General features: G+C 43.2%; 1 protein-coding gene across 4 annotated transcripts in view; it reads left to right on the top strand.

Annotated features, from left to right (window-relative positions):
• The first annotated feature begins 13,604 nt into the window (after positions 1–13,604).
• The window catches only part of ACSL3 (acyl-CoA synthetase long chain family member 3), a 73,174-nt gene continuing 69,232 nt past the window's right edge, over positions 13,605–17,546 (top strand). For 3 of the 4 annotated variants that reach the window (XM_064587143.1, XM_064587144.1, XM_064587142.1), the window contains exon 1: positions 13,606–13,861. The gene's annotated coding sequence lies outside the window, so the exon portion shown is untranslated. Of the gene's footprint in view, positions 13,862–17,546 lie in introns of all 4 variants that reach the window. The other variant, XM_064587145.1, reaches the window with a different exon arrangement.

A 17,546-nucleotide genomic window follows, 5' to 3' on the forward strand; every position in this document is an offset into this window, starting at 1 on the left:
ACCCTAGAGGGAGGGGTGGATCTCAAACTATGGCGCACTTAGATGGGGCACATCTAGTCCCCATCCCATTCTCACTTGCCAAAAAATGTTTCACAATGGACTTTGTTTTATACTAATTTTAATTACTAATACATTCTTCATGTAAAAATGGAAATATAGAAAAGGCAAAAAGTCCCCTTGACTTTACTTGACCATTCCCCTCCAGAGGCTACCCTTTATTCAGCTTGCATTCTTTAAACACTTACTATAACTCACTATGAACTCGCAGAAGAACATCAAGGATTGTTTTACTTGGTGGCTATATGATGTGACTGTGATTACAAAGGTCTGCCCACATCCATGCTAAAGGTAAAGTTCCAACTGCAGAAACACCTCTCCTCTCACTCTGTCACCCAATCCTAGGGATATCTGAAATGGCACTTTCCTTCAATCCCTTCTATGTGTTTAGCAATCTTCTCTGAAAGGTCACTATTGATGGGGCATCTGGGTGGCTCATCCAGTTAAGCATCTGACTCTTGATTTTGGCTCAGGTCATGATCTCATGGCTGTGGGATCAAGCCCCACACTGAGCCTGAGTCAGGCTCTGCTGCTCAGTGAAGAGTCTACTTGTCCCTCTTCCTCTGCACCGCACCCCCCCCCAAAATTGTGTGTGTTCTCTCTCTCTCAAATAAATAAATAAAATCTTAAAAAAAAAAAGAAAAAAGGTTGCTATTGAACAGCATCCTGGGAAAAGAAGGATGAGCAAGGGTGCCTGGGTGGCTCAGTTGGTTAAGTGACTGCCTTCAGCTCAGGTCATGATCCCGGGGTCCTGGGATCGAGTCCCGCATCGGGCTTCCTGCTCAGCGGGGAGTCTGCTTCTCCCTCTGACCCTACCCCCTCTTGTGCTCTCTCTCTCTCAAATAAATAAAATTAAAAAAAACCCCCACAAAACTCAGCATTTTAAAAAAAAAAGGATGAGCAAAACTATGGCTTTTCTCATGTTTTTCCTCACTCATTTTTTTTAAAAGTTATGTATCTAATGTACAAATATGGGCTTCATGTAAAAGATTCCAAAAATACAGAAATACAAGGAACAAAAGGTGAAAATCCACCCTCATCCCACAATCTCCCCTCGCCATTCCCTCCCCCTCATTATGTTGTATACATTCCCAGTCCTTTTCTCTGCATTTTCATTATGTATCTTGCCAAACAGCAATATATTTTAGAAACTTTTCCATGTCAGGGTCATAAGATTAAAGGATTAAGTTATGACACAAACAGAGAATATGCCTCCAGGTAATGAGATGCAGGATAAGCAAGTTTCAAAGGGTGAGGATGGGCAGGAAATCTTTGTGCACAAGCCTGAATAGGGAGGGTTGGGCTGCCAGGGTATTGAAAGTACGTGTGAGACAAAGCACTCAGTGGGGCCACGTCACAAGCACACCTCACTGACTTCCCGGTTTTTCCATCCCTGCTGCTCAAATCCTGGTGACTGGGAGGATGGTTGTGTTAGTGTCATCGGGGTATTTATTTTAATAATTAACAAAATATGTATGTAAAACACTGATTCAATACATGAATGTGATTTTTCCATCTTAACATTTTGGTTTAAAGAGTAGACAATGGAAATTTCACACCATTCATCCAGTTAATCAGGATAAAGGAGGAGAGAGCAATTCAGGCAGATCTGTCTAAAAGGAAACATTGCTTTCCACTTCTTTTTTGCTGTGTTGACTCAGAAACCTGAGCTTGCCTGACCTAGTGCAGGGAGAAAAGGAGCACTGGAAATAAGATTCCTACTTTACAGAGATGGGGAGATAGAAGGTATGCAGACTCCTGGTAAAGGCTAAATGATTCTGTTGACAAAAGATATAACCTCAATTTCACAGTAGTAACAAGCTACCTTCTTAAGCTTCAATGAATTTCATTTTGAAGTCCTCCTTTCATTTTCTTGTTTGTATACTAGGACGTTTAGGTTGTGAATGATCCAAAACTAGCTTAGGCAAACACACACACACACACACACAAACACTGACTCATTTTACCAGTCAAAATAGTGGTGGGCAGGAGTTGACCTCAAGAACCACCAGATTTGGGGTTTCTCACTCCCATCTCTTCCCTAAGCTGTGTTAGCCTGAGGGCTTCTGAGAGAAACTTGACTTGGACTTGGTAAACTCTAGGCTCAACCCATCCCAATTCAGCCTCTTTCTCTGGATAAAGATGGAAAAAATGCTAGGGATGGACTCTGATTGGTCCCGGATCACGTGACTGCCTTGAGCCAATACCTATGGCTTGAGGGACACATTGTTCTGATTGGCAGGTTGGGTTTTGTAGTCCCTGCGAGGCCAGTGTGGGGAAGGTTCGGTGACAAGCCCTGTGGCCAGAAACACAGAGTGAGGCGGGGCCCTTCCCCAAAGGGAAGTGATGGCTTTTAATAGAAAGGAAGGGCTGCTGGAAAGACAATATGACAAATGTTTATGCTAGAGGTAATCTTTTATAAATGATCTAGCTAGAATTTTACTGCGATCGTGTGGATTAAAATAGAGCTTTGACATTCTATGTATCAAGGTCTTTATCCCCTGTGAGAGTATGTTTGTCACATCATTACCTTTAGTAAACATATCCTAAACTATTGAAGGAAACTATTCTTTTTCAGAGATTCTTTGATAGTGGCAGTAAGAGCTACATTGGATGGAGCGCCTGGCTGGCTCAGTCAGTAGAGCATGTGACTCTTGATCTTGCAGTCACGAGTTCAAGCCCCACATTGGGCATAGAGATTATTAAAAAAAAAAAAAAAAAGGAAGGGCTATATCAGGATAGCTCATCAAAAGCAACACATTCTCACTAATTGTCCATGTGGTGCTTTACTTCTTTCTGCCCTTGCTAGAAGTAGCTGATTAAAAAGTGGGTAAATGCCAATTTGTAATTTTTGTAGTTAAAACACAGGTGCAGTGGATCACTTTGAGTTTCTTGAATTAATAACACTGGTATAAAACGAGGTGGGGAAGCATGTTCGGACAATGTGGGTATTTGCTTGGGTCACTCAGGGCCATGTCGGCATGGGAATCAGGAAGGCTGTCTTTAAGACAGCTGTGGGTCACTTTTGGAGAAACATGGTTCTTTAAAACATTTACACCCACACAGTTTTTTTTCTTAGTGCAGCTCAGGGGGTTTGGGAGCTTCTGGTTTTTCGATGAGTAGCAAACAACCATGATAAACTTGAGGTCTGTCCTTCCATTACCTTTATGCCTGCTTTCCTCCATCTGTGGACAGCTCCGTTATGTCCCTGTTTGGTGGGCCAAGGCACTAGAAATCAGGAGATGCTCTGTTTGTTCTCTGGGCCAGTGGTTTTCTTCTTTCGGTGCCCGGCTCTCAGCTCAGTGACAAGCACATCTACAACTGGTGGTGGATGAGCTGACACCAATGGTGAATCAGTGTTTCTCAAACTCACAGGAATCACCTAGGGATCTTGTTAAAATGCAGATTCTGGATTCAGTAGATCTGGGAGGGGACGGGAGAGTCTGCATTTCCACTAAACTCCCAGATGAAGTTGATGTTGCCAGTCCATGGAAACATATTTTAAGTAACAAGGTATTAAAGTCACAGGTAGGCTTTCCTAAATAAATTAGGTACTCTCACTATACTTCCAGTTAACTTTTGATACTTCCACAAATTATATTAGATTAAGAAATAAGCTTTTAGGGGGCGCCTGGGTGGCTCAGTTGGTTAAGCGACTGCCTTCGGCTCAGGTCATGGTCCTGGAGTCCCGGGATCGAGTCCCGCATCGGGCTCCCTGCTCGGCGGGGAGTCTGCTTCTCTTCCCTCTGACCCTCCTCCCTCTCCTGCTCTCTGTCTCTCGTTCTCTCTCTCTCAAATAAATAAATAAAATCTTAAAAAAAAAAAAAAGAAATAAGCTTTTAAGCAAGGTGTGATGTTATAATCAATACTAGAGTTTTGTGGCTTAGAAATTACATAGAAAGTATATAAAACAGATAAAATATAAAACATATAAAATGTTTTCATATTTGTTTATGGAGCCTAGAAAAGTATACAAGATCATTAGAGATCTGGTATAAACAGGAATATAAACTAGCAAGATGCAAATAAACAATCTTTACCTGTAGTTTTTTGTTGTTGTTTTTTTTTCTTTTAAGTCAGATGGATGGCATGGTCTTATTTCATGAAAAATTTCTGGACTAAAACTCCCTATTATAGTAAGACAAATACAAATAATAAAGGTTTTCAGGTCAAGATATGAAGGAGGAAAATAGAAACACTAAAATGACTTCTCTGTTTTGATTTTGACCGTAGCTCTCAATTCTGTCTGCCTGGTGTTTCCATCTTTAAGAGAATGAAAGAGGGATACCTGGGTGGCTCAGTCGGTTAAGCGTCCGACTCTTGATTTTGGCGTGGGTCATGATTTCAGAGTCATGAGATCAAGCCCCGCGTCAGGCTCCACGCTTGGTGGGGAGTCTGCTTGAGATTCTCTCTCTCCCTCTGCCCCTCCCTCTACTCTCTCTTTCTTTCTCTCTCTCTCTCTCACAAATAAATAAGTAAGGGACACCTGGGTGGCTCAGTCGGTTAAGTGTTGGCCTTTGGCTCAGGTCATGACCCCAGTAGTAAGACAAATACAAATAATAAATGTTTTCAAGTCAAGATAAGAAGGAGGAAAATAGAAACACTAAGAGTTTCCAGAAGGAAACTCTACCTTCAGGGTTTCAATTACAGGACTGAATAAATGCCTTTTTAAATTTAAATAAGCTTGACTTGAAGTTTCTGGCCCCCTGAAGATGAAAATGATCTTAGTTGGCTGGGTGTTCTTGGAAGCACATGAATATCATTCTTTTTATGCTTCTTCTCCTACTGGGCCCAACATGGTGCTTTTGCACACAGTAGGTGCTTACAAATGAATGAATATCACAGAAGCCTTTCTGGGTTGGAAGTTGAGACCTGATTGTCTAATCCTAGTTTTTGCCATAAAGAATGTGTGACTGTGCAGAAATCACTTAACCTGTTTGGACTCTGTTCTCATTTGAGATAGGAAGGGTTTGGACCAGGTCACGTACAATCTTGGCTGATAGTATATCAGTTTCCACCAATGTAGCAGTACTGATTGCTGACAGTCTTTCTCATTTTTGATTGGTCCAGAGACCTACACTGTTCGGTCAGTGCTTTTGCTGTGCTATTAAATATTTTAAATATTTCTCCTGTCAATTTATTAATTCAACAAACCTTGGGTATCTCCTACCTGTCTGGCACCGGGCTAGGCCCTGGGATACAGTGGAGAGTGAAAGAGACATGGTGTATTGTTTTCATGCATCTTACTCTCCAGGGCTCTGCTGATCAATACGGTAGCCACTAACCAACCATATGTGGCTGTTGAGCACCTGAAAGGTGGCTAATCCAAATTGAGGTAGACTCTAAGTATAAAATGAACATCTGATTTAAAAGAGCACCCCCTGAAAGTATTTCATTAATAATTTTTATATTGATTATAAGTTAAATGATATTGTGGGATATATTGAGTTATATAAAATATGTTACTAAAATTAATTTGGCTGTTTTCTTGGTAATTTTTAAGTGTGGTTACCAGAAAATATAAAATCACATATGTGGCTTCCATTAGATCTCTAATGGAAGGCACTAGTTAAGAGTAGGAGACCAGTGACTCCCAATTTTTAATGTGTCTATGAATCTCCTGAAAAATCTTGTTAAAATACAGCTCTGGTTCTAGTAGGTCAGGGCTGGGGCTTGAGTTCTGCATTTCTTTTTTTTTTTTTTTTTAAGATTTTATTTATTTATTTGAGAGAGAGAGTGAGAGAGAGAAAGAGCACAAGAGGGGGGAGCGGGAGAGGGAGAAGCAGACTCCCTGCCGAGCAGGGAGCCCGATGCGGGACTCGATCCCGGGACTCCAGGATCATGACCTGAGCCGAAGGCAGTCGCTTAACCAACTGAGCCACCCAGGCGCCCGAGACGCTGCATTTCTTATGAGCTCCCAGGTGATGCTACCTTTGCACACAGCATCCTTTGAAGCAGACTGGAAGGGATTAAAAGGCTTATGAAATGGTCAATCAAATGTGGATTGAAATGTGGGGGGAAAATGTGTAGGTATGAATTCATTATGGAAGGAATGAATATTAAGATAAACTCAAGCTATCACAGACGAAATAATGGAAATAAATGTAGTGTGAAGACAGCCTTTCTGTCAAACTGCTAAGAAACAGTTTGATGTCTTGTGAGAAATTTAAAGGTACTATAAAAACTAGCATTTGTGTATGGAGCCCTCCAAACTTACCCACATGTGTACGGTATTCAGTAGTTGAATTCAACAAATATTTACTAACGTGGTACAGGTGTATCTACCAACACATTGTGTGTATTTTCGGGATGAAAAGCTGAAGATGTGCTTCTTCTGAAACAGCTCATCGTGGAGTCAGAGAAAGAGGAAGACACAACTGACCATACTATGGCCCAAGAGGCGCTAAGCTCCTGGTGGTGTTCTTGGTTTCCTTTCATTTTTACTAGTAACTGCACTCTGATTTCCCTGTGGAGAATCTCCGTCTGTCTCCCCGTCACACTTCCTCAGCGCTTTTGAGGTGTGGACTCCTGAACTCCACTTGAGGATCTCAGGGTGGAGCAAGTCAGGCAGGTCAGGCCAGAGCAGAGTGTTCTGGGCACGGAGATTGGGCAGGGAAGGACATGTAGTATCTCAGGAGGAAATGAGATTTTTGAGAAGAGATAGAATTTCCAGTGAGCCAGGAGCCTGCAAGGGCCTCTAGCCGTCTTGCTGCCCCAGGGTCCTCAAACACCTACACCAACGCCAATAGAAGCCGACCTGTGGAATGGAGAGAGTCAAATTTGCTCTTTCTGATTTCTTTATAGCTCCTTATCAAGCTGTCCCTGAGGGCAGATAAACTCCCTTTAATTTTGTAAGCCAATGAGTTCCATTTGCTTAAGCAAGTTTAATTTCCATTTCCTATTCTTCGGAACCTTAAGAAGCCTAACCGACAAACCAATGGCACAAACAAAACACAGAAAATGGGACAAGTAATTTCGCTTGGGAGCTTCACAGAGCACTTGACATTTAAGTTAAATGCCTTAAATGACAAAGCAAGATCTAATGAACCTTTAGATGATAGGACTGTGTTCCTTGTTATATTTATTGATTCTGCAAACTGGACAGAATTTCTAAAAAGGCCAGGTCAAGTCCACGGGATACAAGAATGTGTTCCTAGTCTCTGGTAGCAGTGCTCTAGAGTGGAAAGACGATTTTCCTGCCAAAAATATCAGCTGTTTCCTCCTTAGGGCTTAAGTGTCACCTCCCAAGAGTTGTCTTCCCTGACCTCTCCATCCAAAAGTGTCTGTTCCTCCTTTCTTCCAGTTATCCCGCAAAGCTCTGAAGAGCACCTTTGACTCTGTAATTATTTTGTTTACTATTTTTATTTATTTATGGTAATGATCCTATCTTAGAATATAAGCTCCTTAAAGGTCAGGATGTTTTCTGTCTTGGTAAGTGCTATCTTTGCAGCATCTGGCACAGTACCTGTCATCTGGTGGCACGTAAATATCTGTTGAACAATTGTTCAATTAATTAGAGCATTGAATCCCAGCCTTGCTTCCAAATATTTTATAATGATATAAAAAAACTATAGTAGGGCCAGAGAAGAGAAGCCAAAAGGATGAAAGGAACGAGAAGTAAGTTCAGTAAGGAACTGCAAAAAAAAATTAAGACAGATGGTTCCCAAGAAGAGAAGGCTCAGGGATTATTTATTCATTTCACAATTGTATGAAAGCTCTTTATCAGAAAAATGTAGAACCATTGCTCTTGATTGTCACAAACTTCTAAATCAAAGGTGGAAACAAACAGAAGCACTTTTGTTGGTCCTAGGAAGAACTTGAGCAACATCAGGTTAAAGGTGTGTATTTCAGTGCTCACCATATTGTGCTTTCCATCAGTTGCCCCACCCCTATCAAGGGGGCTGACTGTAAGTTGCTTACCCAATAACTGTTCTTCCCTTCATGGTTAGTAAAAGAATCATGATTTCATATAGATGGTAATGTGTGCTTCTAGGAAATTTCATATTCCAGTCTTTCTGGTCAATGGGATGTAAGGTGAGATGTGTGGGAAAAACAATTTCACAATTCTTTTAATTGCCTAAAGAGAATTACTGGGAGTTGCGTGCCTTTTACATTCTTCTTTTCTTCCTTCCTGATGCTTAGAAGGTAGATGTGATGGCTGGAACTCCAGCAGCTATTTTGTATTTTATGAACTTGAGCATGGAAGTCACACATGAAAAAGCCACACATGAGGAATAGCAGAAAGAGAGAAATATCTTGGGTCCCTGATGATTTCATGGAGTTGCCATTCTCCTTTTATGTGGAATTAAAGTCCTTGTATGCTTCAGCCACTATTATTTTGCATTCTCAGTTACATGTAGCCAAACTTAATTCTAACTGCTATTTCTCAGTTATCTCTTTTTAATCAAATACATCAAGTCTCTATTCCAAAATACCTTTAAAAAATAATAGAAAACCAACTGTTCTGGAAAGTTTACTATAACTGCCTGAATTCAGAGTTCTTTACATCTATAAAATGGAAAGGAGATTCAAGAGAATTGACAAATTACAGAAAAAGTTTAATAAAGATAATATAGAAGACTATCTATGCAGAGACATCCACATAGAGCGCAGTCAAGCCCAACAATGTATTTGAAGAGACTTTTAGACATATACAAATGTGTAGCTAATAAATGTTCACTGCCTTAACCGGAACTTATCATTAATCAAAATGAGCTAGGAATGAGAAAGTATGTGTTGTTACTTTAAAAAGCTAATTAATTTTAGCCTATTTTAATGGAATTCTGGTGAGTAAGGGCTGGGAATAGATTCTTTCAGTGTATTTTACAATTGTCAGGCCCCCATTAAAGTTTAGGTATTATGTTTTGTCCCCCAAAAGATGAAGAATGGAGAAAAACCATAAAAATGGTAAAAGGGATAGAAGATAGGGCATTTGGAAAAAAAAAAGATTGTTTGGCCTGGAAAAGAAAAAGTAAAAGAGGGCTTTAAAGTATCTCATGAATATGAAGGGTTATTACAAGGAAAGTAGTAGGTTCTTAATCACTAAAGTGAAACAAAATTAAATTAGCTTACACTGAAGAAAGAATGTACTGATAGTGTTGATGCAGTCCAGTGTCATTGAGGACACAGACATTAAAAATCTCAATCCCTAGAGATCTTTACAGGCTAGAGTGGGTATGAGGGTATCCCACTGTGATACCTCACCCCATGATTACCATGCATATTCCTCCTGCATCTGATGTCTGTGTTGCAAAGAAGTGCTTCTAGAAAGACAGGACCACAGGATTTGGACACACAGGACCTTTTAGAATTTTCTTGATTCTTTCCTTAAAATTCAGTAACTGGAAAATTCCTTGAAATACATTCCAGTTTTTTTTTTTAACAAAAGGATAAATGGCAGACAATTGATTGCCCACCTGTAGCAGATGCTGTTGGTGCTCTGCACATATCATATTCATATGTTCAGTGTATGCTGATGACACCGTGAATCTCCACCCCAGGGCTTTCTCCTTACCAGTGTGTAAGGCAGTTATTTGTCTTTACTGGGGCTAATACAAAATCTGGGTATGGATTTGCCAATCTTGCCCACTGAGTCTTGGCAGTACCACAGTCTCAGAGCTCAGAGAGTGTCTGATTTGCCATCGTGGAATCTTGCATAACATCGTTCTGCCATCAAGGGACTCATTTTATGGCAGAGTAGCAATGATGGGCCTGTGACTATAGGATCCATGGGTCCTGTCATAATACTTCATTCCCAATAAGTACTGCCTGATCAAACTCTTTTTTTTTTTTTAAGTAAACTTTACACTAAATGTGGGTCTTGAACTCATGACCCTGAGATCAAGAGTTGTATGCTCGGACGCCTGGGTGGCTCAGTCAGTTAAGCGTCTGCCTTCGGCTCAGGTCATGATCCCAGGGTCCTGGGATCCAGTCCCGCATCGGGCTCCCTGCTCCGAGGGGAGCCTGCTTCTCCCTCTGCCTCTGTCTCTCATGAATAAAAAAAAAAAAAAAAAAAAAAAAAAAAGAGTTGTATGCTCTACCCACTGAGCCAGCCAGGTACCCCCTGCCTGATAAAACTCTTAAAGGTCTCAGCGGTGCTTAAGAGCCAGCTTGAGGATGATCCTCTTTTGGAGTGGGGCCCTGTCCTTCAAAATGCCCTTCATATAGTTTGAACGAGAGGACAAACAATGTTGTGTTTCCAGTTGCTAGACGAGCCTCTCCCAGCCCTAGTAGACGATGTATGAGTGAGCTAAGTTTATCAGGGCAATTTCATTTGTTAGTGACTGGTTTAGGGGAAGTGGGCTGAATGCATCTTAGAAAGATGGGGCTCCCCGAGAAACGCATACTGACACGTAGGGGAAGCTGCCGTTCCCTTCTGGGTTTGGAAGTATTGTGTAAACATAATGCTCGGAACCGTGCAGCCATCTTGTAACCACGAAGGGAGAGAACATAAACGCTGAGCATGGCTGGGCGAAGAGACAGAAGGAGCTAGTTCCTCACGATAACACCAGTGAGCCTTCGAAGCAACCCTGGAATTGCCTTTCTCTGGGCATTTTAAGAGAGATTAACAGATGGTTTTATTGTTTGAGCACTTTTAGTCAGAGATGGGTACTTTCAGGTGATAGCTGTAGCAGACACTGCTGATAAGGCTTTCTTTCTCATATTTATTCCTTCCCCTGACTGCTTCCGTGTTGACGGTGCCTGCCTTCCATTAGAGAGGTAGGCCAAAACTGCAAACACTTTCCCAGCATCCCTTGCAGCTAGGATGTGAACATGTGACCCAACTCCGACCAATAGGACTTCAGGATCAGTCTGTAGCCAGTCATCTGAGAAAGGATTTCCTCCTTAATAAGAACTGGCGGGGCACCTGGGTGGCTCAGTTGGTTAAGCGACTGCCTTCGGCTCAGGTCATGATCCTGGAGTCCTGGGATCGAGTCCCGCATCGGGCTCCCTGCTCGGCAGGGAGTCTGCTTCTCCCTCTGACCCTCCTCCCTCTCCTGCTCTCTGTCTCTCATTCTCTCTCTCAAATAAATAAATAAAATCTTTAAAAAAAAAAAGAACTGGCATTAGGAAACATGCCCCTAGTTTCTGGCCAGATGCTGTTGTGTCTTCATGTGACACCTGAAACCACGACTGCCATCTGTGACTAAGATGGCTTAAGGATGAAGCCGATATGCTGAGATGGAGTGAAAGATGGTCAAAGCTCAGATCCTCAGTCACATGGCAGTCTCTGGATCCATCTTGGACTTGCCCTGCCTCTTGAGTTATCTTTATGTGAGGCAAATAAATGCCATGGTTTTCTGTTGAGTGTTTTGCTCTTTGAAGTCAGAACCATTTTGACTCAAGCATAGAGTAACTTCTGCTACCTCAGCTCCCCCACTCCTCAATTCCCAGAAATGAAAGAACAAAAAGGTTTCTGTTAAACTTTTGAACACTGGCTGGCCCTGGTTTTACATTATAATGATTATGGAAAATGTTAGCAGTAGTTTGCCACACGGTCACAGACTATTTCTGCGACCCTTCACATAAAACAGATCATTAAGTGTTCTTGAGAATTACAAAGACATCTCCCTGAATTCCCCTGTAATTTGGTAAAATAACAAAACTATAAAAGGTACTGTTGGATGTTTTTGAGTTGGCCGTTATAGTTTCTGAACTGAGTTTTTCTAAAAAGAGGGAAAGTGAAGCCAAATTCCATAACTCTCAAACGCTCTAAATAAAAATAAAAATAAACTGAAAACTTTTCTAAAAGAAAAGCAACTGTGCATGTACTATTTTTTTAAAAAGCAAAACTTCTAGAGACTAGAAAAATTATATTTCTGTTTAGCCTAAGCTAACAAGATGAGAATTTAGAATTTTAATTGCAAGGAATATTTTCTTTTAAAAATGTCATATATATGTATGTATATACGCACATATTTTATGATATAGAAAGAGCTAATGAAGATGTTAAGATGTTGCTGGAATTCTATTAGTTTGCTTTGTGCTTATTGATGGGAAAAAAGGTTTAATATTGGTTTTCCTAAAATATATATATACATATATATTTATATTTGCTTTCCTCACTTGGAAATTACTTATTTTCCTAGAGGCTTTTCCTGGTTTTGGAACTACCCCTTCTACTATACTTCCCTCTGCATGCAGAAAAATGGTGATCTTTTTAGATAATTCTGCATTCCATTAGTCTTCAGGGCCTATCCTTTGATAGCATCTCTATAGATTAGCAGCAACTGAACACATTTTCTCTTGGAAAAACAGGTTGCCTGAGTCAGGTATCCATTCCTTTAGGTCGCTAAATTGGCCTGGGGCCCAAGGTGAGTGAGCTTTCTTTGCTCCGTGCATCATCACTCCACCTAGTTCAAGTTCAGACGCCTTCACTGATTTTAGAAATTCTCTTGGGAAGGGTGCCCTTGCTTTTAGCCTGAGGCTGGCTCAGAAACGTCACCTTTCACCTACTTAAAGAAAAGTTTTGCATGGCAGGGAGATTTACTATTCAAGTAGCTATTTCTAGCTCCACTGCTTAAAAAAAAAGGAGAGAGAAAAAAAAAAAAAAAGAAAGAAAAGAAAACCCAAACTCTCCAAATCAGTTTCATTTCCTGTGGTATCAAATCTGACTTAATGTTGTAACTTTGTTCACAGACCAACTAAATATTTCGTTGGGTTAAAAAAAAAAAAAAAAAAAAAAGCCCAACCCTCCTACCAATAGAGTAATGAGAGTCGTCTTTTTTATAGAGCACTGCAGTTGTGAGTCATTTGTGTTATGGTTTGCATTTGATTGCTTGTGGGGAGGCAGTGTACCTTGCACTCATGTCTTTTTTCCTTGTGTAGTGTTTAAAATGAGATAAACTCTTTCAAATACAGAAACACTTCTAGATTCAAAAGAAGAATGTCTAAAAACAGTAGTTTGGAGTAAACTTTAGCCTTTGAAAACAAGTATCAATCTTGTATGAATAGTGCGTGTATTTAAAGAAGATGGGTTATTTGCTGGGTTAGGTGAAGCCATAGCAAGAGAAATAATAGAGGGATTTGCTTTGAGTCTTTGAGCCCCTGTCGATTCGGGTATTTCCGAAAATCATTTTATTTTACAGAATTTGACAACAATGTGTGCAAGGGCAGGATAAATGATCCACTTAAGGATGAAAATAATACGCGTATTATTTCATGATCTATGTTAAGATTTAAACACTACAGCAGTAACTGCGTTTCTAGTTATTTTTTGGGTAGGCGTGAGGGGCGGTCTTCCTCCGCCCCCCCCCCCCGACGACCCTCCAGCCCTCCGCCCACGTCGCGGCCGCCGAGCCCGCCTCCCCTCCCCCAGCCGCCGCTGTCCGATCCCTCCCGTCGGCCAGGTCCCCACCCCGCGCCAGTGGCGGCTGGGTCCCGTCCGCGGCTGCTCCGCGAATGACCCGTAGTAACCCCGTCCCGCCCCTGGCCGACCGCGCCGCGCTCCCCGGCCGGAATTCGATAGGCCCAGCCCCGCACGCGCCACCGCCCGCGGGCCAATGGGCGGCGGCCTCGCTGCATATGCAACGAGCGCCGGCCGGGGGTGCGCGTCCCGGGCGGTTCGGCTCAACAGACGCTGCTCTGCCGGCGCCGGCTTGCGTCGCTGCGGTTGTCTCCGCGGCCGGGGCTGGGACGAGGCGGCGGCGGCAGCGGCAGGGACAGTAGACGGTCGCCCCCTTGCAGTGCGGCCGCGGCGCCTGCGCCAGGGTCCCCAGGAGGCGGCACGGGGCGTGAATGCTCTGGGGGCGCGGCCAGGCCTGCGTGGGCCCGAGGCTGGAGGAACCGGGGCTCCGGCGTCGCGGTGAGTGCGGTGCCCGTTGTGGGAGCGGCGGGGGTCGGTCGGCGGCGCGGCGTCGGCGTGCGGCGGGGCTGGGCCCGACTCGGGGGCCGGATGTGGCCGCCGAGCCGGGCCCCGGGCATGTGCGCGCCGGGGGTCGCGTGGCGGCCCGCTGCCTGAGGGGAGACACCCGGGCGGGGTGGGAGGCGCTGCAGTGGGGTCCGGGAAGCGGGTGACGTGCGGCCTGGGCCGAAGGGCCCACGTGAGCGGGGGAACGACAGCCCGGGCGGCCGCGCATTCCAGGGGAGGAAGGGTGCCCGGGTCCCTCGCGGCGCTTGTGGGGGCGGACGGGGTGGGGGGCTGGCATCTTCCTTCGGGTGGGCCTTGACGCGGTCCCTGCGAGGAAACTGAGCCCTGCGGTTCCGGGAACCGCTGCTGGAGGGACCGGCGGGGGCGTCTTGCTGCCGGCTGTGGGGAGAAACTGGGCGGGTGAGCAGGGTCGACCTTGATGTTTGTTGTGGCCACGGTCCGATTGACCGATGGTTGGGGTTGGGAGCTGCAGGTTTACTTATCCGTAAGTGCGTTTTCATGCATCAGTAATAGAATGTGTAACGCTGAGGTCGTGCTCACTATCAGCAGTCCTGCGGGGGAGGAATCATCACGCCCGCTTCCTAGGTGAGCATCCTGAGACACGGACCTCTAACTGGTTTATCCAGTCTGGATTTAGAAAAGGTGCTCTAAGCTATGGTATATATGACCCCTCAAAAATAGAAAGGGTAGGACAACATCTTTAAAATTATATGGAAGCTAGAGGAAGAATAGGCCCTGTGAAAGCGATCACAGCCGAATACAGTGACAAGTAGTTGACATTTATTGAGACTTTATTACATGCCAGGCACCGTACTGAGTGCCTTATGCATGGTACCTTCACACAGTTAACAGCCCTCTGGGGTGATGCTTATTCCCATTTTACAGCTGGAGAAACTGCAGTTTGGACACATTAACGTGCCCCGCATCACAGCAAGTAAGAGAAGCCGGGATTCAGACACGTTTGTCTGAAAACCCAGAGCTCTTGAATCTAACCACCATATTATGCTGCCTCTCCTTGGTGGTTGGCTGAATAGTTGCCACTGTGAATTTTTTTGGGGGGTGGGGTGGGCCAGGAGAGCTGTAGTTTGATGATCTTCATTCATGATTATCACAACCTTTTTTGTTTCCCCAGATTAGTCCTGGGAGCTGAAGGTTGTTGCGGAGTTGTTCCAAAAGTGTGTAAGGTTATTGAAGGGAAGAGGTGTCGAGAGATGGTAGTCATTTGCATAGACTTTGTTCTTTGGTTTTCTGGCTTCATCTTCTGCAATTCTTACCCTTAGGGATGACTAAGACTTCTGTAATCACTGTGGCATGTTCTTTGGACTTTCCAAGATACCTTTTACAAGAAGGGTCAAGGTGACAAGTCACCTGGTGACTTGGATTCGTTAAGATATTTGGACAGGATTTAAAGCTGAAATATTCTTTTTTTTTTTTTTTAAAGATTTTTATTTATTTATTTGACAGAGAGAGAGAGAGCGAGAGCAGGAACACAAGCAGGGGGAGTGGGAGAGGGAGAAGCAGGCTTCCTGCCGAGCAAGGAGCCCGATGTGGGACTCGATCCCAGGACCCTGGGATCATGACCTGAGCCGAAGGCAGACGCTTAACGACTGAGCCACCCAGGCGCCCAAAGCTGAAATATTCTTTGAGTTTAAAATGTCCTTCTTGAAAGAAAGGAAGGAAAGAAGGAAGGAAAAAGGGTTGAAAGAAATGAAGGATGGATAAATTATGAGCGGAAAATCATACTGTGTCTGGTTGGGGGTGGGTGTCAGATCTTAAAGCCTCGGGATCTTTCTCATTGCTTATGTGCTTCCCTGCTGTCTGGTTCTGCTTAAATGACTATTTCCATTCCTCATTCAATTAATTGCTCAGCCAGAGCCTTTTAACTCATGTTATATTTTAGGTACCATGTAAGGTGCTGGAAATATACATTGAACAGAATTGATGTGATCCTTGCCCTCATGGAGGAAACAGATAGGAAGCAAATCATACAGATAAATACATAATTACAAATTATGAGAAGCGCAGTGAGGGAAAAGTGTGTGAAGGAAGATTATAATGAGGATTGTGATTTAGATGGAAATTAGGGAGTTTTTTGAATTGATCTGGTGAGGTTTTACAATCTTGCATTCTGAGTCTAATTAAATATACCTAATGCAAGAGTTTGAGAACTTTTGAACAGTAATGTTCTTTTCATTCCATGGTGTCTGATCCTACCCAGAATATCACTCTAGCTCACGTTACAAGATGGAAAAATGAGATAAGGAACTTTCTGAAGCAGTCATTCCGCCTTACAGCCTAACTGTTCTGTAACACTTAAATTTTCCCCTCTCAACGTGAACATTTGGGAACCAAAAATCTTTATGTGAGCTTGGGACTTGATAGGATTTGGATGTTTTCAGGAAAGCCAGGCCAAAAAGGTGACAGGTTTTCCTACCTTGAGATAAGTAGCATCATAATTATCAAAGGTATCCCAGGTAGTTAGACTTAACTTAAAATTCTCACCTCTTAGGAGACAAAATGATTATGTAGTTTGGGAAATACAAGCTGTTAAGTACATGAGTATTTCAGTTGAATGTGTACTAAGCCAATACAAATAATTCATTGCAATACATTTACTGAATGCCATCTGCATGCAAAGCACTGCTAGGTGTACCATGTGGAATAAATAAAAAGGTGAATTTGACAAAGTCCCGGTTTTCAAGGAGATTTAAATTTAATGAATACTAATAATCAGATTTAAGTTGCCCCCCTCCCCCCCTTTTCAAAATACTCTAATGTTAACCCATTTGATCCTCTTGGGAGCCTTATATCACCAGCGGAGATACTGAGAAAAAGGAGATTTGGAGGTAAAATTACCAGACATGGTGATTAATAGTTGGGAGAAGATGTCCAGGGATCACTAGTTTACCATCTTGGAGCCATTGGTATAGAGGTGATACTCCTGGGCTTCGGTGAGATTGCCTGTGGAGAGACTAGAATGAGAACAGGTGGAGGCCTGGGGTGGAGCTCAGTAGAGGGGACTGAGCTTGGCAAAAGAGATGGGAGGGAGGAGTGGCCAGGGAACCTCGCTCAAGTGGGAGCCATAGCTGGAGTGGTGTTCCTGCAGCCAGTGGGGGAGCTCCTCTGAGAGGGAAATTGAGTACCGTCCTATGGATTTAGCTACTCCGAGGTGATGGGTGCCCTTTTGCAGATGCTGTTGATGGGGTGGGAAGCAGAAGCAAGTAGAAGGTGAAGAAAATGGAGATAGCAAGAATAGGAAACTTTATGAGTCTTGATTTTTATCACTTAAGTTTAAATGCTGTTGGGAAGGTGTTTGTTGAAAGGGAGAGGTTGAATACAGATCAGTAAAGTGTTTGCTTATTTTTGCAAAGTTCTGAGAAGATGGAAGGGGGTGGGATCCAAGTGAGGCCTGTACCTTAGCTGGGAGGAGGGACACCTCTTCTGTAGTAACCCAAGACAGCCCTGTAACTGATCGGACACTAATCAGTATTTGATCCTGGAGCCCTGGCCCTTTTCAAAAAATTGCCAAGAACTGTTAAGTTCCAAAAAATTAGCTTAATTTTCGCTGACTGATACGGTCTTTATAGAACCTTACTATAGAAGCATTGTGTGAAATTGA

Source organism: Mirounga angustirostris, unplaced genomic scaffold (assembly GCF_029215605.1).
Source record: "Mirounga angustirostris isolate CCGP_5_RB_7025 unplaced genomic scaffold, mMirAng1.0.hap1 SCAF_3, whole genome shotgun sequence".
Lineage (NCBI taxonomy): Eukaryota > Metazoa > Chordata > Mammalia > Carnivora > Phocidae > Mirounga > Mirounga angustirostris.